The sequence below is a fragment of the Triturus cristatus genome, chromosome 3_2 (assembly GCF_964204655.1).
Source record: "Triturus cristatus chromosome 3_2, aTriCri1.1, whole genome shotgun sequence".
Classification (NCBI taxonomy): Eukaryota; Metazoa; Chordata; class Amphibia; order Caudata; family Salamandridae; genus Triturus; species Triturus cristatus.
The window spans coordinates 464,164,266-464,191,749 of NC_140584.1; positions in this window are offsets into that span (position 1 = coordinate 464,164,266).

Sequence of the window (27,484 nt, forward strand, 5' to 3'; positions counted from 1 at the left end):
TCACAGGCCCCTATCGCCACCACAACATAATTTTCTGTGATGTTGTTGTGGTGATAGGGGCCTCACCTCATTCACAAGGCAGCGTTAAGCCACTTAACGTGGTTTAACGCTGCCTTGTGAACATGCCCCTTTCACGCTGGGTTTAGCGAGAAAGGGGCATGCAGTGGGTGTTGTGGTGGGTGTTACCCCGCAACACACATTGATATTTACACTGCCCCCTATTCACAAGGGCAGCCTAAATAGGAGCCAACACAATACTTAAGACCAGGAAAACCCTTGTCTCAAGTTGGCGATCAGAGGAGCACTGCTTTATTTCGCAGTGGCCTTGTGTGCTGCCTTGTGCAGCACACATGGGAAAAGCAAAATGGCATGGTTTGTTTATGTACAGGAAGGGACAGCTTCCTGTACATAAACAAACTTTTTTGTTTAAATGCCGTTTTGTAACTTGAAGCAGCACATATGTAGGTTAGTAAATGTTATTTTAGGTTTGTTTATATGCAGGAAGGGACACCTTCCTGTACATAAAGGAAAACTCTGGTGCAAGGGTGCCTGCGTTGGCGCTAGGTTATGAGACTTAGCGCCATCGCCGGTGGGAAAGCAAGGCTGGACCATGACCTTGTGAATATGGTGTAGCCTTGCTTTTCCAAGGTGGTGGCGAGAGGCATTAAGCCAAGAAGGCTAACACCTCTCTCCAACACTTCCTTGTGAATGTGTTTCTGGTATGCAGACTCACTAGATGGTTTCTCACTTGGTGAAACACACAGTGACGTCTCACAGTGGGAGTTCTGCAGGGCGGTGGTGCGGAGTGCTGTTGCAGGGCAGGTGAGGGGCAGGATGGGGGGTAGTGAAGTTGGAGACACAACGTGCTTGAGTTAGGTAAGTAATTAATGAAACCTACTATTTAATTTGCACTTGCTGCTACGCCGAGTTAGCTATGCAGTAAGTGCAAGGTAATTGGTTGGATTTATGTATTTACTTACCTAACTCCAGCACGTCGTATCTCCAACTCCACTACCCTCCATCCTGCCCAGCACAACTGCCATGCACCATCGCCCCACAGGGCTGACGCTGCGAGCCGTAAATGTGTACACAGGACTACATCTCATGGACATGCAAGGGGACACATTTACTGGAGATGTGGCAGGATGTCTACATGGATCCCTTGCCTCAACATCCCACATTTTCAAATTGTCTGCACAGGGCCCCATCTCTCTGATACTTGACATGTGGATGCACTATGTGTGTGATTGATCATGTGCATGAGTGGGCATGCCACCACCAATGTCATCAGACATACGGCATTGTGCCCATGAGTCTGCGTTGTGTGCAAGATTGTGTATGTGCAGTTGTGTCACCCTTGATGCACATACACATTCTTGCACACAACTCCGACATACGGGCACATACATATGCGTGGTGTTGAGGCAAGGGGGCCATTCTGACAGCCTGCCACATCTCCAATCAATGTGGGCCTTTGATATTTCATGTAGCCCTTATCTTGTGGTCTGATATGATACTTGGACTATATTTGTTTTACTTTTCTGTGCACATTTCCATGTCTGTGTGCCCACCAGTATGTGACTTGCAATGTATTGGTTGAGTAGGGTGAGATGTGTCTATGCCAGCAGGGCCAAGGTGATCCGGGACATGATCCACAGTCATTGTGGGTGTGCACTGCAATATATTTAATTGTGCAAGAGTGTCATTGGGCCCATCTCCCCCTGTCCCCTGCGTCCCTGGTTGGTACTCACCCTATTGCTGTTGTGTCTGGTCGCGTTGAGCAGTATCCTGTCCCAGAACTCCGACCGCCGTCTCCTCACTGAGGACTTGGGATACCTGTTCCTCCAACGGATCCAGCTCCTCCTGTGGCGCTTGACTCCCACCTACAGTCTGCATTGCTGCTTTCGGGTTGGCTGCAAGTTTCTGCTTGGTCTTGTGCTTGGCATCATGCCAGCGCTTCTTGCAGTCATCCACTGTTCTCCTCACCTCTCTGACAGCATTCACCTTGGCCATTATGGACTGCCATATTGCGTTTTTGGTTGCCAATGTCACAGTGGAGGTGGCAAAAAATAGTTGTTAGTGTTCTGTCACCTCGGCAATCGGGACCTGCTTTTCCTGCTGATTGAACCTTGACCTTCCCCTGTGTCTCTGGCTGGTCCTCCTGTGTGTTTGTGGGGTTGTTGTTGGCCTCTGTGCTGGGTCCAGGCTCCTCCATGGTTCTTCTCATATGTTTTTTTTTGTTTGAGCTGCATAGCGGGCGTTTTATAGTGGTTTTGCGTGCCGAATGTGAAAAAAGGTGCGCTGACGCTGATTAGCGTGCCATTCCTGGTCGCTAATTGGCCCATCGCCACTTTTTTCACGTTAGCGTGATGACTTTTATCGCCGTGATGCTAACCTTATCACCGGACATTTGACCTGGTAGAGTAAATTATCGCCTGTTAGCGGTGTGCTGTGAATACACCGCTAACACAGCGATAAATTCCCACGGTACATGGCGATAAAAAAACAAACGTTAACGGAGGTTAGCGTTAGTTTTTGCCAAATGTTGAGAATATTCCCCTTAGAGTTTAGAAGCAGTGGTTATTTGTACATCTCCGAAATTGTGGGTGCCCATAAAAGCATGTGAATTTTACATTTGAAAGGCAGAAATGCAAAGAAAGTCAATGGGTAATAACACTTGTTCTACTATTCTGTGTTCCCCTAAGTCTCCTGATAAAAATGATACATCACTTGTGTGGGTAGGCCTAGTACTCGCAACAGGAAACGACGCAAATCGCAATGTGGAAACATCACTTTTTTCCAGTGAAACCGGAACCTTTTTTCGCTATATGCCTATTTGTGGATATTGAACCCCAGCTCTACCAGCACTTAAGGAAACCTGGCAACCCTATAGATTTTTAAAAACTGGACATCCAGGGGAATCCAGTATGGGGTGACTTGTGTGGCTCTTACTAAGTTCTTTTACCCAGAATCCCTTGCAAACCTCAAACTGTAAAACAAACACCTTTTCCTCAGATTTCTGTCATGGAAAGTTCTGGAATCTACATGGATCCACAAACATCCACCCACCCAGCATTTCCTAAAGTCTGCCGATGAAAATGTTATCTTACTTGTGTAGGTAGGCATAGTGCCCGCAACAGGAAACATCCCAAAGTGCAACGTCGACATATCACATTTTTCCAGTAAAAACTGACCCTCTTTTGCAATGTGCCTAGCTGTGGATTTTGAACCTTAGCTCAGCTGGCACCTAGGGGAACCTAGCAAAACTATAACAATTTTAAAACTAGACACACAGGGCAATCAAGGATGGGGTGACTTGTGTGGCTCTCACTAGGTTCTGTTACCCAAAATCCCTTGCAAACCTCAAATTTTGTTAAAAAAAACACATTTTCCTCACATTTTTGTGATGGAAAGTTCTGGAATCTGTGGCTAGTCACAAACGTCCAGCAACGCAGAATTCCCCAAAGTCTCCAGATAAAAATGGTCCCTCACTTGTGTGGGTAAACCTAGTACCCGTGACAGAAAACGGCCCAAAACGCAACATGCACACATCACATTTTTCCACTGAAATCCGACCCTTTTTTCGCAATGTGCCTAGCCGTGGATTTTGGGCCCTAGCTCTTCTGGCACCTAAGGAAACCTAGCAATCCTATAGAACTAGACATCCAGGGAATCCAGGATGGCTTGACTTGTCAGGTTCTTACCAGGTTCTGTCACCTAAAATCCCTTGCAAACCTCAAACTTTATTAAAAAAAATATTTTACTCACAATTCTTTGATGGAAAGTTTTGGAATCTGCATGGATCCACAAACTTCCACCCACCCAGCATTCCCCAAAGTCTTCCAATACAAATGGAACCTCACTTGTGTGGGTAGGCCTAGTGCCTACAACAGGAAACCTCCCAAAACGCAACATAGACACATCACATTTTTCCTGTGGAAACGGACCCTTTTTTTGCAATGTGCCGAGCTGTGGATTTTTAACCCTAGCTTAGCCGGCACCTAGGAAAACCTAGCAAATCTATACATTTTTTTAATGTAGACACCCAGGGAAATCCAGTATGGAGTGACTTGTGTGATTCTTGCTAGGTTATGTTACCCAGAATCCCTTGCAAACCTCAAACTTTGTAAAAACAAGGACATTTTCCTCACATTTCTGTGATGAAAAGTTCTGGAATCTGCCGGGAGCCACAAACTTCCACACACCCAGCATTTTCACAATTCTTCCAATAAAAATAGTAACTCACTTGTGTGGGTAGTCCTAGTGCCTGCGACAGGAAATGGCTAAAAACGTACTGCGGAGACTTCAAAATTATCAATTACAAAAAGACCTTGTTTGCGAGGGAGTCACCTAAGTGTGTGATCCTGGGCTAGGCTGCCATCTAGGGAAACCTACCAAATCCAGATATTTCTAAAAACTAGACACCCGGGGGAGTGCAAGAGGGTTGTGACTTGTGTGGATCCCTCAACATTTTACTTCCCAGAATCCCCTGCAAAACTCAAATTTAGCTGAAAAAATCAAATTTTCCTCACATTTCTGTGTGGTAATGTTTTGGGATCACAGAGCAGGACTCATGGTTCGTTCACTGGTGGCAGATCATCTCAGCATCATGTCTCTCTGGTCAATAGCTCATTTAATCTCCCGTAGCACCTGGATACCCTTAGGGGTGATATGTTTGCGCTTTACAAATGTGGAATTATTGCTATTATGATGTCTACCGTACCATCCTGAGAGTGGTAAACACAAGCTTCACAACAACACTGGCAAGTGATATCAGGATCACAATGTAGCTGCAGGACAGAGACAAGAGGAAAATCTCCGGTCTGTGCATTGAAAACTGTAGAAAAAAATATAAATCAGATGACCGGACTTCTCCTACTTTCATGAAGAATCGGTAACTTATAAATATCAATGTCCAGCAAGATCTGCCCATTCTAGGTTTGGAAATGGAATAACTGATCTTTTGAAGCAATACTTCAGACTTGCATAACCTCTGATTATCTGGCTCCCACCTGTTACTCCCCTGCCTCTTTGCCCTGAGAAAAGGCCTATCCAGTCTCATATGTTTTAGCCTATTTGCTTCATATAAGGCCTCCTTCTTCCCATACACATTTTAATTCTCCCTGCACTTCCCTATTCATGTCTGTAACCATCTTCTTTAGCTGATGGCAGAAACTCAATCAATCAGGGGAATTGTAAGCGCGCTACTCCCCCGTGAGGGTCTCAAGGCGCTGTGGGGAGTTCAGCAACTTTGTTCAGTCGAAAAGCCGGGTATTGAGCGTCTACCTGAAGATGTTCAGGGAGGGGGCGCATCTCATGTTGAGCGGGCACTCGTTCCAGGTCTTGTCTGCGATGTAGGAGAAGGTTCTTCCAACTGTTCTGGCTCTGCGGATGCCCGGGATTTCAGCGAGGTCGGCGGATCGGAGGTTTCTTTTGGGTACGTGGAGGGAGATTCTCTCATTGAGGTATTGGAGTCCGGTGTTGTGGATGCTTTTGTAGGCGTGGGTGAGTATCTTGAAACTCATATGCTCTATAAGCTCTTCAAGGCTTAAACTATCGAAGCACACTTTAAGCACCACTTTTACACACTCACACCCATGCATGCATATGCTACAGCAAATCTTTGAAAGCAAAGAGAATGGCACCCTGACCTGATTTCAATAACACTGTGAAATGTGTTCAATATTTGAATGAATGTTAAAGCATGTGCATTTTTCAAAAGTCACAAAATGTGTACAAAAAATATGCAGAGTAGATTCTGAGACAATGTTTTAAATCCCAACCTACCTAATCACATATCAAACAAAGAATTTGACTTGCCTCTCTTCTCATATGTATGCGTGTATTTGTATCTCCTCCATTCACATCGTCATATTTCTATTTTTTCTTTGCTATATCAGCTTACTGTTGGTTTTATTGGAAAGACTCCATCCTATTTGTAATATACTGTATAATGTAAATTGATTTTTCAGACAAACACCATTGATGCCATGATGGAGTAAGGGCAGTTGGAGGTTGAGCCAATTGACCGCCCACTTGATTCAGAGTGGGCGGTCAAATGGCCAGTTTTCACTGTCTGTCACTGCTCGGTAAAACTGCCCATAAGGGGTAATGCAAACTTGCAAATGACCCCGACACTATGGGAGAAATCTTCCATTACACAAGGGTTATTGTGTGTTTTTATTTCCAAGAAAGTCCTTCTTTGGGCTTTTTTTTTTTTAAATACAAACATTTGAATGTTTGCTGTATGTTATGTTGATGGAGCCATCTGTTAAACTTTCAATGCATTGACAGGAACTGCCATGACGAGAGTTCCTGCCAGTGCAAAAGATGTCCTCTTGCGCACGGTAACATCTCGAAATTCAGCACACTGGTACTACTTTACTATGTCAACCTGACACTGACAAAGTAAATCCTGTATGCTGAACCCCAAATCAGGCCCAATCCCTCTTATCAATTGCTGCTGGAACACCCCAACAAAGGGAAGACAAAGGAAGTTTTGCGTCCAGGTACAGTAGCAGAATCTTTGCAACCATGGTGGGAACCACAGAATACAGTAAAATGCAGGTGTCAACTAACAGGGGTACCCATTAGAATCTCAGGGTTATGTTTTTGAATGCTTTCCATTCTATGACTTTGCAGAGTTTATATAATTGAGGAGATATGAGGGGATATAGCTCCAGTTCTATTCTTCAGACCAGAAAGTTGCAGAGTATTATCTTTGTCGGTAGAAAGACTGACTCAATAGGCCTGGAGAAGGTCAGTAAGTGGGTATAAATAAGAGTCAAACAAAATAAAGACACCATGTTTGTGTAACCCCACAAATGATGGACCATGGGAGGAAGAGATTCAAAATCTCCAATTGCTCATTTGATCGAGTCCAAGATAGCACCCCGAATCTCTGCACCAAACACACCGGAGGTAGAATGAGTAGTTGATGGATTCAAAGGTAGATAATAGAGATATCAGTGCCCCCAGCACCACTTCCATTCCTCTTTTCATAAGCTATAACAAACTCCCAAGTGCATATTCTCAATCCAACTTGATGTAGCAGATTTTCTTTTTTATCAAGATGCAATATTTTTCAAGCAATTGCTCTGTTTATATTTCTAACCTCATTGCCTAATTCATCAAGGGCCATATGTATCAAGGAATTCTGCGAATTTCGGCGTTTGCGATCGCAATTTTGCTAAGTGGTATGTATGAAGGCAAATCTGCGTGCAAAATAAAGAATCGCAAAATTTGCGATTCCTTATTTTGCACTTGCATTTAAGGAATCTCAAATTTTGCGATTCCTTAAATGCTATGGGCCATATGTATCAAGCAAAACTGCGATTGCAAACGCCGAAATTCTGCGAATTTTGGCGTTTGCGATCGCAATTTTGCTAAGTGGTATGTATGAAGGTAAATCTGCGTGAAAAATTAGGAATCGCAAAATTTGCGATTCTTTATTTTGCAATTGCATTTAAGGAATCGCAAATTTGGCCTTAAGGAATCGCAAATTACCACCAACTACAGGTTGGCAGTAATTTGCGATTTCTTTCAAAAGTGCACATTTTTGCATTTTTCAAAGTGGCATGTGGTGCACACACATGCCCTTAGGGCATGTATGTGTGCCACATGTGCATCCATGCTCATTTCAGGGGTGCAACAGGGTGTCCTTTTGACACCCTGGCACACTTGAAATTGCATTCTCAATTTGCGATTTGCGATTCTCTAATCTCTTCCCATTCATTGATATGGGCCTCCAGGCCCATAGGAATGAATGGGGAGGTATTCCTTAATTGCGAATTGCAATTTGCAATTCGCAATTAAGGAATATGTAGGATTCGCAAAATGTATTGCAAATCCTACATACATAGCGTTTTGCGATTCTCAAATAGCGATTACCAGAAATTCGCTGTTTGAGAATCGCAAAACCTAACATTGATACATATGGCCCCATGTCTGTTAAGGGGTGCATATTTACTTTTCTATAATGAATGGCAGAGTTAAAAGGGATGAAGTACAAGAGCTATATGTAGTCAAAACTGTTCATGGATTTTGGGGAACACAAGAGTAAATGTACAATTGTACAGTCTGTTGCAAATCGTAGACACCCAAGGGTGGGCACTTGTCTAGGCCCAGTAAGCTTAGAAACGTATAATGGCAAATACACAATCGTTCTAATGAACCTCCATGTTTAACATTTAGCTGTGTCTGAAATGCATTACAACGTCAATGCAAACAGCAATAATCTAATGTGTTTAAAATTAAGATATATGTTATTCTTTGCCTGCCCTGAAAAATAATTAATTCATATATGTTTCATCTTCCCTTCAATCACTGTTTTATGGCTGGATTAATGAGAAGGAGAATATTCATTGTGAATATATTGTACATTCTTTTCTTTGGTAACTCATTCCCATGACAAAAGAAATAATGAGGACTACAAAGAAGGTTGAATTAACCATTCTTGTGACACTCCTGAGATTGCAAAGAGAAGGGAAAATAACATACAATTATTTAATTTTAAAGACAGTAAGTATAATAAGCAAAGGAAACAGCACAACATTAACCTTTTCTGATTGTAAAGCTCACATTGTCTCGCAAAGCCATCTCCTGAAAGCGTGTGATGAAATGTATCATGCATTTCAACATTCATGGGTTCTCAAACATAGGAAATACCTAACTTTTACAAATATGTTTTGAGGCTTGGCACAAAATGAAATCAAAGTTACAAAGTTCTTGAATGGTGGTTTGGTGTACTGCTCCCTCCTCCACTGTGACAAACCTTTGCTGCCTTAGTATTATTTCGCGATCTTTTGCATTATGAATTTTGCCTCCCACCTGATCTCAAATGACTCAATCTACTAAATGATTTGGGAGACAGCGAGACGGTATTGGGAAAAAGACAATGGAATGAGAGCCGGCAAACAGCAAACGTGAACCATTTTCCCCAGGAAAAGACTGGACGCTTTTTTTATTGGTTTGTGAGTCTAGGTATTTTAGTATTGACTTACAGTCAGATCATAAATGGATCATAGTCAAGTAGTGGATTGTACTTCACCTGTATGTTCATTTTCTTGTTGTCTTTCCTTCATGGCTTTTTCCTTTCCTTCCTCATGTGTCTGTGCGCGTGAGGGCTTCGCATGCTTTTTTAGACTGTTGTCAAAGTCTGCCTGTTGGTGTTCAGCTGTTATTGCATTCTGTGGCAAGATCCAACACAAATGACAATAAACAAGCCACGCTTCTTACCTGTGCCTTTGTCATTACTACAAGCACTTTTGGAGATGAGGGTGGGGATTTCATATACCTTGCCTTGCTTCCTTTCCCAGCTTCGGAGTACGGCAAGCCCTCCCTTCTATTTTGGCTCCAAGTCTGTGTCCACTCAGGCCCCGTTTGTTTCTTCGCTCCTACGTGGCTCCGCAAGGCCATCTCAGCCTTCACGGTCTGCAATTACATCCTGGAACTGTCTCTTCGAGGCTGCAATGCCCTAGGGCCACACCTCAGGTGGAGTTCCTATTGTTGGGACACCTCCCACCTTACTGGTACAAACTATGGGGGAGTATTCCAAAGAAAAGAAAATCCTCCACACTAATTCAATGTTGCATTTCCCAAGTGCATAAGCAGTGTTCCTGCCCCACCTGCTCGAATTCCTCAGAAAACAGGCGAACCCTACTCACTAAGGAATCAGGGTAATAGTTATATAGGAAAGACAATGGTTCCTGTGGAATAATATACTCTATACTTGTAATACAAAAGCACAATCGCAATATAGAGGGTTGAGTAATGGCAGAGGGCGAAGGAATCACTAACAAAAATGATTCAGTGTAACATATTTTATAAATTTTCAAACAAAAATAGGTATATACATTGTTATACTACAAAGACCTCTCCTTAGAGGAAAGAGTGAGTCGCACACATCGCGGTGATATTCAAAATTTTATTTGCAAACGTAAAAGCTCCGCTGTTCCTAATGCATTTCAGCCAACCTTTGGCCTTCTTCAGAGGAGGAGCTTCAGGCATCTGGGGGCTGCACACACGCACTGGAACCAGGTGATTGCTCATTTTTATCTCCCAGTGATTTCCTTCTAGTGAGCGCCGCGATGGACTGCAGTGTAGAGCATTCTGGTCCTCGTAGTGAGCTTGTCAGCCTCCCAATTCTTTCCCTTCAGTGGGTGATGCCTGTTATAGTTCGTTAACCTCTTCAGTGCCCATGACGAGATAGTCTCGTCATGGAGCACGGTTGCGCTGTGCCCATGACGAGACTATCTCGTCATGAACCCCACCCACTAGTGCAACGCCCGGCACAGGAGGGGGAAAGGGCGTGGCACTGAAGGGGTTAAGAAGGTTTGCCGCAATCCCCTTGCACACCATTTTCGAGCGTGCTGAGGTCCAAACCAAGGGTCAGTCCCTGGTGGCTGCCACTGCCCATGTAGCTTTCGCCAAAGTCAAAAAAGTCCATTTGCGGGCAGTTTTGGTGCGCTTTTGAAGGTGGTGCGTTGCTCTGCGGCAGGACCAAGCCGCATTATATTACAAAGACCTCTCCTTAGAGGATGTATACATTGTTATACATCAAAAAAACATTTGTGCATTGTGTCCCAAGTGAAAACGGGAACCTAAACCTAAGTGACAATGTGAGTCTTATATACAAGGTTTCCACAATTTCTACAAGTCCACCATTATCAAAATGATTTCTGTGTGAACAGCAGCTATATATACAGTGATACGTGCTGGGCAATGGTTCGCTTTTTCTGTTTTTCGACGGCGTTACGACCCTCTAATCAATGTGGGGTCTCTTCAGGACTAGTGATGAAGGGACATCTATTAGGGAAAATAAAAAGAGCATAAGGCCCATATACCGGCATAAATGCGAAAAATGAAAGAAAAGGCAGTGTGATTGAAGGGGTACCTGAAAATGTAACTGCGCAGCTTCGTGAAATGATGTGCCACACGTGAAGAATAAAGAAAAGGAGGTTACTCACACGAGGACCCGTCCGGGTACTAGAAGAAATGAAAAGAAGAATAATGTGGCTACTAGTCAGTTGTTGTGTGCACAACGTTATTCTGTGCGATGTAGTAATCGTTGCCCAGGGGCTCTTACCTCAATATGAGGGAAGACTGCCAATCAGAAAATGAAGGTCAGACAAGGCGGCTCAACGAATAGTACACTACAGCCGTAGCGGTGGGAAAATCCCTTTGTAGGTGTGGTGATCAGTGACAATGCACTGATGGCTTCTGTGGAGATTTGAAGAACAGAGCTTGGTAGCATAAATGGAATTCAGCGGGAAGACAGATGGGCCAAAACGCGCCAATTCTTACCAGGATCTATGATTGGGAACCGCGGGACAACGCTCCGCGTATTTGTTCTACAAAGCAGCTTCAGTCAGCTTTGTCAGGTACAATGACAAGGATCCTCACCGACGGTGGATGCTAATTACAATGTTTCCCACCTGTCAGTCAAGGCAAACGGCAGACCTGGCTAGAGAAAACCGCTGCAATGAGCAATCTGGTGCTCGGTGTCCGTGAAATGTGAAAAGTGAAAAAAGACCTCAGTGGGAGGCTTAGAAAGTGAAGGAAGAATTTTAGAAGTATGGCACATTATGGGTGTAGCTGCGCTGTTGACAATTGTTAATGTACCAATAATAAGTACTTAATGAAAACGAGCAGGTGAGTATCATATATACAGCGCTTCTGATCCAAGGGTACCTAGTAGACTGCATGTCTTTCTGGGGAAACAGCCATAATAACGTGGTCATAACACCTCATGACTACTACAATGCATTCTTAACAACGAACATGCCTTTACCAAGCATGTCTGTTACCATGAAGCAATTACCGCGAATATGCCTTTACCATGCATGCGAAATCAGACATAAGTGGTAATGGCATGCACGTTGCAAATTTGTAAAGAATGAGTGGTAATGGTCATGGAAAGGTTTTAGGAACTTAGGTGTTTTAGAGGAAGAGTTTAGGAACTTAGGGCTCGAGGGGGGGCTACGCGGGGCGGTCTTAGGTCTCAGAGTTAAGAAAAGGAGTGGAATTAGGGTTCAGGACATTGCAGGAGGCTACGACAGGGGGACAGTTTAAGGGAAATCTCACGTGCTCTCTTGCTGCTGTAATATGTTTAAAAAACAGATATACGTAAATTACATATTTTTTATAGGCTATTTTTTATAGGCACAGTTTTCAACTCACCTCAGTGCCCCCCAGGACCCTTCAGGCTGTCTCTTGGTTCATTGGACTTAGGGTTCAGTGTGGGCCAGGGTTGCAGATCTGGCCTCTTTGTCCTGTCACTAAAAGAAAGTCTGTCGCACAGTGTTGATTAAGCACTGTGAACGGATCACGTAGGGAGTAAAAATATAAAGCTAGAACGCTCAAGCCAGAGCATACCAACTGCACACATGCCATTACCAAGCTGATGCCTTTACCACGCCTATAATATAATATTAGCTGGATAATATCGTGATAAAAGGTATACTTGGTAAGTGCATATTCCAAAGCGTGCCCTTACTGCGATAATATCGTGGTGAAGGCATACATGTTGAAACATTTTTCACATGAAATGCATGCGTGGTATTGACGTGTGCATTGTAAAGGCATGCATCGTAAGTGCATGCTTGGAACCGTCATACAACCGTATTTCTGCAATCTTCTCATAACTCTTGTGGCAATGCCTACCACTATTCTGGAAGTTCCTGGTACTCCAATAGGAGTGATGGAGCCATTGGATCAAAAGTTTCAAATGAACCTAGTAGTCATTCATGGGACACAATATAGTGCCAGGAGCAAGCAAGCTCTACTATATAATTGTTTGACATGCTGAGGGTGCTGTTTAACAATATATATCCAGTACAAAAGCCAGAGTTTGAAGCAGATAAGGATGTGTTTATGAAGGTAAAGAGAGGGATGAATGAACAATTTGATACAAGCATCTTCTTAGAATACCACCATTTTCATTACAGATACCAAACTCAAAATGAGACTGTTGGGGCATGTGTCTCTAAGTTGGAAATGTTAGTGTCAGCCTGTGCATTCAACAATACAGATGAATGATCAGTGATCAGAAGGTGATGGGTGCAACGTGTGTTAAAGCACAGGAGAAGTTGCTAGGAATGGAAGAATCCAAGTTTTGGTACCATCAAAAGCAATGAACATTCTTAGAAGGGTGTGAAAATGCTGAAGAAGCCTGAAGGTTGGGATAATGAAGTGAATCTTGTGTGGGTAAAAACATAACCCAGTCATGATAATACCTTGACAAGGAAGAGAGCCAATGGCCACAGACAAGTTGGATTGAACCATAGTGAATGTTTCCGTTGTGGTTCTGATAGCCACATGGCATCTTTCAACCACTGCCTCACACTAGGAGAAGAGTGCCACAAGTATGGGAAGAAAGATCACTTTGCTAAGGCTTGTCATGAAAATGCTGTCCTCAAAAAGCATTTGCAGTGAAAAACGATGGCTTTGCTGGTTGCTATACTTGATAAGTGCACCACTCATGACCAACCACAATTTACCATACACGTGAATCAATACTACAGAGGCCGTATTACACAAGCGAGCCGGGGTCGCAACGGGTGTTTGCACCCCTTACTGCACCCCTGGGGCACGTTGGTATTACAGAAGCTTGTGCAAGCCCTTTTGTTATACAGATAGCGCTGGCACACATGCAGCACCAGATCTGTCATTAGAGGCATTCCCTCATTTGCGTGGGGGTGTGGCTTCATGCAAATAAGGGAATTAATTTACCTCTAAGCCCATGACACATTACCGACGTGGGCGCAGAGGCAAACATTCCTTTAGAAGGAGCAATGAAATGGCGCACAAAAAGGTGGCACACTTTCAGTTCACCTTCTAAATGCAGCCCTCTAAAGGGATGAAAAGGGGTCCTATGGACCCCCCAGACATCCCCTTGCAAGAAGGTGCAGTCACTCACTGCACTTGCCTGCAAGAGGATCTTTAAACCCTTTTAAAAGTGCAGGTGGGTTGCTACCTACACAGAGAAACTCTGAGCAACTTTTAAACAGCCGCTCTGTATTTCTCTTGTGTGCGCTGCTCTGGGGGCAGCGTGAGTTTGTGGCTGCCCTGAGGTCAGTGCATTTTTTCTGATAGGGTGCTCTTTCCATGTTTGCACCTGGCGCACCTGCTTTAAAGTGCGCTGTGGCTCAAACATGTAAAGTTGCCCTATCTGTTATATGGGCACAGGTATGCACAAAGTCACTTAATTCCATTTACCCGTGTTTGCAATCTATAAATAGATACCTGAAAGGCTTAAATGGCTTTACTATGGGGAAGTTGAAATCCTTGATTATGCATTAATGCAGCTGTAAACCAGTGTAAGATTTGGGGAGATGGAGGATAAAGGCGTGGGTTGCCTTGTGACTTTGTGAAAAACTATAAACTCATGAGTTTATTGGAATTCACAAACATCTCACAACCAGTTCCACCCTAGAACTGGCTGTAGCAATTTACTCAAACGGTGGGATGGAGTAACTCCTCTTCCTGGATGGGAAAGGCAACAGAACACCAAACCTTGTGGGTGTGTAGGGGAATGGGGTTTTCCATTTGAGAGAATGTTTCCCCATTGGATAAAAAAATGGAAACAATTAGCATTTGCGCAATGGGATGCATTTTCGCATTGTAGATGTCCACCTGGGCCCACATTTACTAAAAAGGCATTCAACGCAGCACAGCTAGTAAAGATGCTGCACTGTGTTGCATGAATGGGAACAAGCAGAACGGAGCCACCGCTGCTAAGATGTGATGCTGTTCTGTTCACTCCCTGAGCTGGCACACTTTTGGCTGCCATTCACCAATGCAGACATCCTCACACAATATTGCAAAGGTGTCTGCATTGTGGTAAGCATGGGTTTTGTACTGGAGGCGATCCTTTCTAGTACAAAAACTTTGCTTTAAGGTGTTTCACACTTTTCTATGTGTCCAAGAATGCAGCACGCATACAAAAAGAAAAAAACAAGGAGAAACGAAAACATTTCTTCTCCTTACATCTACATCCATTTTTGTGCAAATCCCTGTATACAATTCTTTGTAGATAGGAATTTGCATAAAAACCTAAGGGTGATTGCATGAGAACGCCGTTGTACCACCCATAGATCGTTTCTTTGACACAAAGTAATGCAAGGCAGCGCATGGCACAATTTGGCGTTCATTTTGTTCACAATCAAATGCAAATTTCTCGGCCCTGCTTTGTCGCACCGGGTCCTAAGACCTGGGATTAGCCAAACATCTGTGCTACAAATTGCAAACCCACATTGATTATTTCTTTCAACTGTGGTCACATCCCAAGGGAGTAGTGTTATTCTCCTTTGCTGGAACTGGTGTGTTCAAGGGGAGCACTCCTCTTTCCCTTCATCTGAGATCACCTCACCTATTTAATCTTTACATCTGCCAACTTGTTACTATAATTGGAAATCGTGCATGTGTGGCCCAGTAGTGGGTTTGGGCCTAGAATGAAAAGCGAAGGAGAAGCTGTTTCTATTCTTTTTGCCATATTTGATGGATCCAGTGGCCCTAACCAGTGGTTTTCAAGTCACCATGTCTTAGGGCCCTGTACATATCCCCGAAGAGGGACAGGTTTGCTTGTGATGGGTACACAATTGTAGGCAGTTTTGTCAAAACCATGTCTGGTGAACAACTGAACAGCCCTAAAGAGATAGCTGCGCCCTCAGGGGACAGCAGTTTAACTGTGGCCCACATGCTGACATCAAACATCATCTGGGTGAGGAGAAGAAGGCCCTTAGTGACAAGATGGAAGTCCTGAGTAACGGCCTACACATTGAGCATAAGGCTTTATTGAAGGAGTGGAATAGACTTCACAAATATTGAAAAGAGCATCTGGACTGGAGGATGAAGCAACAGAGGGTGTCAGTATCGGCTTTCGACTGTTACTACCATTGATTGTCGCTAACTTAAGCTGTGAGACATTGGGAAATAACTACAAAGAAGCAAGGTTTTCTTACTGAAGCTCTTGGAGGAGACCGAGAATGGCCTCAAGTAACCCTTCATCAAGGGTTTGGTACACTACTTGTTTCCAGATAGGGCTGATCTGAAACACTTGCACGTTGAATGCTACAGCATATCGCGCACCTTGTCAGGACTCAGTTCCAGATCTGTTATGATCAGGGTCGTTTGTTTCTGCAACAAGATACATTTACTTTAGTGATTTGGAAAAACGGAGAAGGTGTGACTTTTCCCCTCATCAGCTAATTGGTTTTACAAATATAGATAAGAGCACTTGTTATGTGGTTGTGTTATCCAATTAAGGGTGCCATCCATTAATGTTTTAATCCAGTGTGGCTAATTTACAGTAGCATTAACTTCGCTTTCGGTGAACAAAAGGCTTATTTCTAATGTGTAAAGACATGCGTAAAAAGTATGAATTTACATTCACAAAGTGATTCATTCACATTTTATAATACATCAGTATAGTGTAATATTATGTGCGAGTGACCCTGATCACAATGTTGGCATGTTGACATTCTAGCACTGCGATGCAGGGAACTGTTGTCGGAAACACACAAACCTGTAACTTTATGGGTTCTCATAACACTTGTGTCAGGCACATTCTGACCCTGATTTCAGTCCTAGATTTACTTTAGATATAGGAAAAGTAAGTTGTTCCATAATGAACATGTGAAAATAGTCCAGCTGTTTCATTTAAATATGTGAAAGCTTTGGAGGAGCATGGAATTCTGGAAGCTTTCAGAGCACCTTCTGTACTCCTGAAATCTTGTGTCAACAAAGTCAAACTTTTATTTCAAACATAAAACAGAGGGACTGATTCAATGGTGGAAGACAGACTAATTGCCATTACCATGGCACAGTACTTTAGTCCCTCCATGGCGAGTGCACTCTGTATTTAGAGATGTCTGCTGCCCCAGTTTTTTTGAAAGATTTTTGAAGATTTCTTCAGTTTCAATGAAACAGAGAGAGTAGGGAAGTTGGGGGCATATGTATCAACCGAATTTTTTATCGCAAATGCTGCGATTCGCAAAAAACAGCGTTTGCGATTAAAAATTTGCAAAACGGGATGTATGAGGCAAATTCTCATCGCAAATTTAAGGAATCGCTAATTTAGCGATTTCTTAAATTTGCGTAAGCATTTAAGAAATCACAAATTGCGATTTCTTAAATGATATGTAACACGCACCAAAGCATTGCGAATTATCCTTAAGAAATCGCAAATTACCACCAACTTCTAGTTGGTGGTAATTTGCGATTTCTGTTAAAAATGCACTTTTGGGAATTTTAAAAAGTGCCATGTGGCGCACATACATGCTCTTAGGGCATGTATGTGCGCCATATGCACACACATGCTCATTTCAGGGGTGCATCAGGGTGTCATCATGACACCCTTGCACCATTGAAATTATTCTCAAATTGCGATTAGCAAATTGCGAATCACAATTTGAGAATTACTTCCCATTCATTCCTATGGGTCTCCTGGCACATAGAAATGAATGGGAAGGTATTCCTTAATTGCGATTTCGCAATTTGCTAATCGCAATTAAGCAATTTTAAGAAATCGCTAAAGTTTTGCGATGTTTTAAATACATCCCGTTTTGCAATTCTCATATAGCGATTCTTTAAAAATTGCTATTTGAGAATCGCAAATGGAGATGTTGATACATATGCCCCTTGGTTCTAGGCTTTGGTGCCCAGCACCATGAAGGACTTTCCCCCTCGAGTTTTTCATCTGAAGGGAGGGAGCCTCAGTAGGTTTTCATCAGAGCATCTCAACGTTCTCTGTTTTATGTAGCAGAAACGGATCATTAGATATTTAGGGCCAGAGGGCTTAAAGGCTCTGAAAACTAACAGTGCTGTCTTCAATAGAATTGCTTTGTGGATGGGTAACCCGTGGAGTATTTTTATGGTGGCAGTGGCTGAGCTATACTTTTTTAAAAAATATTTCTCGATTGATTTTCTGATGAACATTCGGAACTCTGTGCACAGCGGTAGTATACAACATCTTAACCAGTCATTTCAGTGTACAATGCTGTGACAACAGTAATAAGAGTGTGAATACAATAATTATACATAATACAGTTTGTACAACACATTGGATACTTTGAGCAACTGGTGCAGAATTGAAAACACAGTGTTGCACATCAGGAAAGATTCCTAACAACGACGAAGGAAGGGTGGGGTCTATAGAACACATCCTATATCCATCATGTTCCAACTGGGCTACTACGGACCAACGTTGTGCTTGCACGGGGTGGCAGTGTGGTGAAAAAGCGCCGGAGCACAGACAAATCGTGACTGTGTCAAAGGTGGGGGGGTGATGTTGTGTGACAGAGGGTCCCCAGTGATATATGATATCTATCTATCTATGATATCTGCCCATTCCCACTCCTGTGGTGAACCACTGCTAATCTGGTGATCAGGAAGTAGTGTCTGCCAGCCTAGCCTCAATTGCCTTGAAGTATGATTTTCAATCAGGAGAATTGGGTGTGATCGAGAGTCCAGACTCAAGTTTGACTATGAGGGCTCGACATAGGTCAGCAAGCCACAATTGAGCGGGTGGGGCTGAATGGGATTTCCAGCACAATGCAATCCTTCGTTAGCTATCACCATTGACAAATCTAAGAATTTATTGAGTTTTATGTTTTGCTGTACATGAGGTAATCCACAACAGGAAGTGCAAACCGTCCAGCAATGCATAGCTATACTTAGGAAGTTGCAGAAACAATCTGGCTGCCACATGTTGCACTATCTGGAGCCTGTAAATTAGCTGTTTGGAACAAGCTACCTAAAGACTATTGCAATAGTGAAGTGTTGACATGATTAGAGCAAAGGCTACTGTTTTTCTGGCAGCATGGGGGAGGAACCAGAACATGGTACTCCATCACAATTGCACAGGAGTATGCCCTCCGCCAACCACTAATTCAGGACTATAGTAACTATTTCACCAAAATTCTCACTATTTCCGCACTGTGGGCCAGATTTTGATGTCAGTTGGAGGCTTTCCGACTGACATTGGAGGTTTGAACTCCACAGCCATATTACAATGACAGCTGTCAGAGTCCAAACCACCCTGGAATGCAACTCAGTTCCAACTGGCTCAAGGAGCCCGTCAGCCAGTCGGAAGGGCCTCATAATCCTTAATGGACGGCATTTCTGCCATCAAGATTATGATGACACTTTCCGACAGCAGTTTCATGTTGGCTTTTCCAACATGAAACTGCTGTCGGAAAGTGTCTTTGTGAGCCATAAGCAGGGCCCCAATCCCTCAGCAGCCTCTGGTTGAGGCCCTGGGTGGGACTTATGGTGCCCCCCTGAAAATCCCTGTACTGTGTGGCAGGCACCATCAGATGTCTGCCACACGGTGCAGGGATTTACACAAACTCCAATTTCTCAATGGTTGCTTGTGTGGCGGGCGGTTTCGCCCTCCGCACAAGCTCCGATAGAGAAATGGGAGTTGGCGAATGCACCATATGTGGTTGCATCATAATGAGGTGTGCAGAAATACCAACCTATTGTTGGTGGGATCTCACACAGAAATGGTGTCAGATGGAGGCAACTCTGACTGACATCTAAATCAGCCCATGTATATTGAAGACGATCCACATGTTAACCAATGTGCCAAGCTCTATTTTGCATATTTAGGTATAGCGCTATAACTATGGGCCTAATTTAGATTTTGGTGGATAGGTTACTCCATGACAACTGGGACGGATATGTCGTCTGCTGAAATATAAATCCAATTATGTCCTATGAGATTTATATTGCGCCAGATGGGATATCCGTCACCCTTGTGACAGAGTAACCCGTCTGCCAAAATCTAAATCAGGCCCTATTTTTGCACTATTCGCACATCTCTTTGAATAATTTAAAGAAAGGAAAGGTAACATTACTTTGCTGGCTAACGGGCAGAAATCTAAACAATTATGCTTTTTAGTGAAGGTAAATATTGTAGAAATAGACAGCTACGTAAAAAAATCCTCAAAGGTATGGGAATGTTTTGTGAATTAAATCAAGCACATGCCCAGAATGAATGAAATGTAATAGCTAGTGCCTTTATATTTAAACATGTAGATTTTCACTTTTGACACTGTATGCATTTGTTGCATCAATGACTGACGTACTTATTTCTCCTTACTTATCACCATCACACAGGCATCCAGGTACAGATTTCAAAAATGTTTTTACATGTGAGTACCTTGGAATTTGACACAGAATTCCAGAACAACTTCTAGCAATCTTTGGCTGTCACAGCTTTTGGAATTCATGTTGAAATGCAAAAAATGTTGTACAGCTGCTCAAAACCTAGTGGTAGGAAAATGGACAGATAGCAATTGGCCTGCTTATGTTTTTTATGTGCCAATGAAGATAAAAGGCATGGAAGCATTTGTTATAAGTCTACTTCAATTCGATGAAATAGACACAAAAAATTATAACGAAGGCTCGCTTATTATGTGATCTTCATTTCACAGACACAAACAGGACAAAATCTAGAGCTCCCCATCTATCCGACCATCACTTTACTTATTTGCATAGTAAGGGAACCTTTCGATATAGTCCTGTTTTCCTGTATTTTGCAGCTCGCCTGCCCAGAGGTATGTCACACCAGCTCCACTGCCATTCTACCTTCTTCATCCTCCTTTCTCTGGGTTAGAAATTCAGCTGCAGTTCGAAAGTTCTGACAATAAACAACAGTGCTCCGAGCAGACGTAGTATCTGGTAAGAAGTGACAATTTACTAAAGATCAATAAACTCATTACTTATTATTGTTGTACGAAACAGCTATTCTGCAAAATACCCCTGAAATGCCAGAAATCTATATTTTTATATATTTGATCTCATTGAGTGCACAGAAATCCTGAGGCCAACTAAGGGACCGTGTTTAAGGCCAGAGTTGAAAGAGCAGATTCAGTGCAAAGAACAGAGATTGTCAATAATATTTCACTATGGGGTTTTGGGATAGCATCAGATTCTACTGTTCCCAAACATTTAACTTTCTGTGGAGCTTCTTCTCCTCTTCGACAATAAGTGTACTCCTATATAATTCAATGATTTATTTAGTTTGCCTCTCAGTAAATCAATTGCATTCTTCTCTTTCTACAAATTAAGGTAAAGAGCCTGAAACAGGTTGACAGGTATCATAGTGGAATGAATATAGCATGCTTAATGTGCTATTGGGTTGACATAACATGCAGGATTGGAGTCCTATTTAATAGATGGTCCCCTTTGTCGAAAGGTCGAATCTATCATTGCTAACAACTGTAGTAGATTGTTTCCGTTTCCGGTTTACAGCTATACTCGGCAAGCGAGCAGCAGGAGGAGAGGAGAAGAGGAGGGACGGCGGCTTGGAGTCTTAAAGCAGCTCGAATCGGCTCGAAGCGCAGTGGCAGCACGGAGACCTAGAGACCTCGGCTTTGGGGGTGAGATCCGAGAGCCGTGTGTCGAGGTGAGCCTTGGGAGCCGAGGTGAGCCGAATCGAGTCGAGACGCGAGATCCAATCAGATGGGTGATTAGACTCATGGCAAAACACTGCCTGGATTACCAACGTGCCAGCTCTCCTGGCCCAGGCCCCACCCTTGCCTTGCTCCGCATTGCCCCGCATTGCCAGTGCCACACAGTGCTGGTTCCATTCTGCAGAGGCGCAGAGGCAGAACGATTCACAAGAGCCCCACGAGCCCTACGAGCACAGCGAACCGCAATAACAATACTATGCAGCAGCAAGGTTTTCAGACAGATGTTGACGTGAAATATACAACTTAAATCCCCAGCAAGTCGCAGCACAGCTTAGCACAGCGCAACGGCTCCGGCAGTGGGAGTGGCAGGAGCTGTCGGCTAGTGCTAGGTCGTGGACTTTCACAGGATAGCAAAGGACAGCAATAACAGTAACAGCAGTAACAGTAACAGCAACAGCAGAGGGAAAGCACTGGCAATAGAGCACGGCAGCCATTAGCGGCTGTCGCTAAGTGAGGCCCGGCGAGTCCGCAGAAGCGGTCCAACTAGGTTGGGCACAGCTAGCGGCTCACCGGTGTGCAACCCAACAACCCAATAAGGAACATGAGATCGGGGAAAGTTCGTCAGGCGGCAACAGGCAAAAATAAAAACAAAAATAAAAAACTAATAGAACCAGGTCATCCATCAAGCCAAAAAAGAAAGGCTCCCAGACTGAGAGAGAGGCTAGTTTCAGCTCTGACACCAGAATCGACATTCCTCATTTCCGGTAGCAACACTGGGATCCAGAACTTTTTCTTTTTAAAGGACCCAATGGCCGCCATCTACGCATCAATAGTAGAGACAGCCCGGCTGCTGAGCCCAGTAATTCCAGACACAAGGGTCAAAAAGGGACATTTTAATTCAGGAACATCTGACCAACAGGAAAATCGCACTTCTACTTCTGTTAAAACAAGTTCCCCTTCTACACAGTCACAGTCAAATATCAATAAAGCTCTAAAAGTGAATTCAGCCCTACAGAAATGAATTATAGAAATCCCAGAAGGTAACTGTAACTGCCCGGGTGCATCAGATCAGTCCCACAACAAACCAAAATAAAGTCTTTGGAAGAGGTACAAATGAGGGCAATAAAAACGAGTGCATGGAAGATTAAACAAATAACTCAGTTGAACAGGTAGCCCTTCTGGGTCAAGCCAGGTCAAGCTTATTTTCCTTATCCAACGACGCTAACCTTCTACAAATTTTGGAAAACAACACACAAAAACAGGTGACACCGAAAGAAGCAACTCAAGGGAAAACCTTGTCACACGTACGGGAAGAGTACAGGGCGGAGTGCGATTGGTAGTATCCACTCCATCAAATTTGTCCCACAGAAACAATCAACATGAGAACCTTTAACAATTTCATCAGTTAGTAGGATTGATCATGGGTTAGGGGCTTCAGGAAAGTCCCTTGAAGATTTTCCAACAGCACCGTGGAGTAAAACTTTAATAGGTACATTGGAACATGCGATCAGGGTACGGAACTTTCAATCGGATAAAATGGAGGTCCAGATAGACCTTATAAACTTAATTGCCAGTCATATCTCAGGTATAAACACCAAGCTGGACCATATTACATCTCTTCTAACACACAGAGGAAACTTAGAGCCACAAACAAGCAATTTACAACAGCTGTCCAACTGTGGCTGTGGCAAAATAATTGATAAATTGGCAAATCTTCCCGAAATATTAATGGGTATCTTAGGGGCAGTTTAATCAACAAGCGAAACCAAACTAACAATAGGAACACAAATGGATGCAGAGAAAAAGGAGTCATTGAAATTCAAAAAATCAATAAAAGAGACAAGTAGCAATGATAAGGGGGAAGCATAGCAAGAGGAAACAAAGAGACGGCTGACATAAGGGACCACCAAATCGAAGTAACACAGAGCACCATTAATACCTCGCTAATTGCAAAACCCACTAAAAGGCAAAGAAAACTCGCCAGGAAGGCCAGGTTTAAATATAACAATCAACCAACCTTAGGTTCCGAGAAAATCTTCTCAATATTCACAAACCAAACTACGCAAAGGAAAAAAAAGAAAATTACTGAAAAAATTCACACCGGATGTTTTAATAACAGTCTCAGACCAATCAAATCATACAATAGACTCTAATGGATCTAACACAAAGCAAGAAGCCTTGAACCCTCTTGCCCCCATTATCCAAGAGAAGATGAATTAGGTTCTCCAAATAACAACTAGCCACCTGTCGGCAAAAGAAGCTGCACAAATCCCTAGACCTAAAAAGAGGCAATTAGACCAAATTCAATCAATTGAGAATGGAGAAGGGGCAGAAAAAACAACACAGGTCCAAGTAAGAAATACACCCCAGGGCTCCAGAGGTATAAGTCCAGATAAAGGGGTGCAAATACCCAGCCGGGAAGAGGAGGTCCAAATACAGAACACACCAGGAAGCATGGAAGAAACACCAGGCAATAAGGCGCACATTAAAATAAAAAACAAAGTTCAAAGCTTCCAAAATCCTATAAAAGTTAGAATAAATAGAAAGGGTCGAACCTGCTGGCTTTCCCTCACCGAACCACAATCTGAGGCAACACGGCCATCAATACTTAAAAAATCTGGAAAATCAGAGCAAGATATAAAGAAAGCAAGCATGCCGGCCATATCACAGGAAAAGGTCATTGAAGAACTAATGGGTCAAGAAACCCACGCTGGCCATGAAACATCAGCCACTCGAAATTCTCTAGCAGAAAAAAACAAAATTTTAAAAATTGCCACAAGCTCTCAAAATAACACCATGGAGATTACATCAAAACTGACATTCGTGCCAGAACATTCCACCAAAGGAAGGCAAGACATATTGAATTGAGGGAACCTGCTAAGGCTGTTCAAACAAATTCCAGAACTAAAGGGAATATCCTCACAAGATCTATTAGCTGTGGAATTCCAATATATAACATCCACCCCAGATACTGAAGAGTCCTTGACAACTTGGTCCTCAAAGGAACTAGTGGACAGGATATACACAACTAGATCAACGTTGGAAGCCTGAAGAATCATGCTGTGACCCCATAAACTTCCAAAGCACCCCTACCCCCTCCTAAAAAGCTACACAAATCAAAAAATGAAAGACACACCTGGAAAAAGTAAAAAAACATGTCTACGCAGCGCACGAATCCCCACGCTACCAAGGCCAACCAATTCAATAGAGGTCAATGTAATAGCGTGTCCATTAAACTTTGAACGCCAAACATGTGACAGCATGGACTGGTCCTGGGTGCCAAAGGCACTAAGTAATAAGCGTACCTAACGAACATCCAAGGTGAAGTTTGGACGACAAAAGGCGGGGGCATATAGGCCGGATCAACGGGCATGAATTAGAGGAAGGCCCGAGGCATGATCGTGCCTTTGGGGATGTGAGCCAGGACAGGATCAAGATCTGTTCATGGAATGTCCACAGCTTTAAAGATATGGGTCATGACCATGAAACTCTGTCTTTTTTTCAGCAACAAGACCTAATTTTGCTCCAAGAAACATGAAAAATGAACCCAGTTTCAATTGCGGGTTACATAGAACATCACACCCTTGCAGAAAGATTTTCAATCTTTGGTCATCCGAGAAGAGGTCTATCAATATACGCATCACAAAACATGGTTGGCTAACAGAAGAACTAGATGATGGGGTAAACTGGTTGCAAGTTATGAAACGTACCGGTAAGCTTCATTTTAACAAGTTAAGCTGGCAACTAATATTAGTCAACGTCTATATCCACCCTGAGAAAAAGAATCAGAAGGAAAAAATTACAATATTAATGAACCTGATTAATGCACTGCAAAGATCACATGAACGATGCCCTTTGATCATCTCAGGAGATTTTAATAGTAATCTTATAAATAACAAACTGAACAAAAGAAAGAGGCAGGAGGACTGGGGATTCCAAACAATAACGCATGAGTCGGAAAGCCTCGGTCTGACTATCCTGAACAGTAACACAACTGGAGACGTACCAGCGGCCATAACACATTTGAGTGGAAAATGTCGATCAACTATAGACTTCACTATTACCAGCAGTAATCTTGTCCATGTATAGACTCATTTCAAGTCTGCCCACACATAGAAAGCAATCACTTCCCGCATATCACGAACATCAACATTACTCTCGCTCAGGTCCCAAAAAAAAACTTTCTAATACAACACGCAGAAAAGTGTAACCTGCGGAAATTAAAATGGCCAGGATTGGACATGAAGACTATACTGGACACACTTAAGGAATACATGAGTCAAATTGGGCTTCCGATAGAAGAGGAGCGAGTAAAAGGCTGGGAACATTTGGTCCTCGTTCCCATCCAAAAATTTCCAACCATTCACGGAAGTCAAAAAAGAACAAACACCAGGAGGGAGTCATGGTTCAATATTGAATTGAGAGATCAAAAGAGAAGGATCGCAAGAGAGGTACGATTACAAGCCGTGGTGGCAAGAATGGGTAGGAAAACAGATAATTGTAAACTGAAGGTAATATGGAGTAATTGCAAGAAGATGCTGAGGGAAGCGAAAACAGCGTATAAAGAAACAATCTGTACAAAACTTTTGTGGGCAAGTAAATTGCCAAACAGCAGGGAATTCTGGGGCCTCATAAATAATCTGAAAAAGGGTTTCAAGACGACAACATTAAACAGGAATCGAAGAAGAAATCTGGATTCAACATGTGCAAAACATGTACAGCAGCACAAAGCACGAAAAGAGAGCTTCGGCGACAATGGCCTTAGAATCATCTCAAAATCAACGACTCGATGTAGAAAAAATCACCACTCAGCCCCAGGCAGAACGTAAAGAACAAGGACAAGAGACAAGTAGCAACGAATCAAATAACCTGATTGACACCAAACAATTAAGAGGAATAATAAAACATTTAAAAACAGAGGGGCCGGCGGGTCCAAATCTGCTTCCCAATGCGCTCTTTAAATATGCTCCAGATTTCTGAGCAGACTATCTGATGCCTCTTTTTAATCAGATTTACAGACAGAAAAAAGTCCCCAAATCCTGGAAAGGGAATATAATTCACCCAATATTCAAATAAGGAGATCACAGTAAGCCTGGAAACTACAGATTGATATCCTTGATCGACGAAGAGGCCAAACTCTATGCATCATGTCTCCTAGTTCATCTTCAAGATTGGATGGATGAAAAGAACATAATCCCTAAGTTTCAAACGGGTTTTAGGACAGGGTTGGGCACCACAACAAATCTGCCTATCTTGGTACTTTTAACTGAAAAAGAGACAAAAAAGAAAACTCGTTGTATGCATGTTTGGTCGACCTGAAATCAGCGTTCAACAGAGTGAGCAGAAACCGTCTCTGAGAAAAATTAAAAGCATGGGGGTTACCAAGTAAATTATTGGATGCAATAATCGCCTTATACAGCGAAACCTGGGCAAGAGTGAAATTAGGCGATGGGTGTAGCGCAACCGCCAGTATTCACATGCAGCAAGGCCTAAAACAAGGCTGCGTCCTGGCTCCGAGCCTATTTAACGTGTTCCTCGCAGACATCATTAAATACATGCAATCAGCCGATTGTCATCCGCCAAACTTGGCCAAAGAGCCAATTCCCTTTTTACAGTACGCAGATTACATTGTGGTGTTGAGCCAAAGCCCCATTGGATTACAAAGAGCGATAAACAACGTAGCAATTTATTTGGACCAGGAACACCTGAAACTAAACAAAGAGAAAACCAAGGTTGTACGCCTAGTGGACCCTAAAAAAACAAAGTTCAAATGGCTTGTAAAAGGGGCAACTGTAGAAGAGCAAGCATCCTACAAGTACCTCGGCATAAAATTGGAGCATACAAGGAACACCAAATCGACCTAAAAGCAGAAGTACAATCGTTAATCTTCACATATAGATCACTATACAAAAAATTGGGCTTCCCGAACCATAACCACCTCTTAAAAGTGAAGATTGTCCTGAAGAGACCCTTTATTTCAAACAGGGTCGAAACGCCGTTGACGAGAAAGGCGAATCATTCTCTGACACTTACAATGACCAAGTGTTGATAATTATATTTTTTCA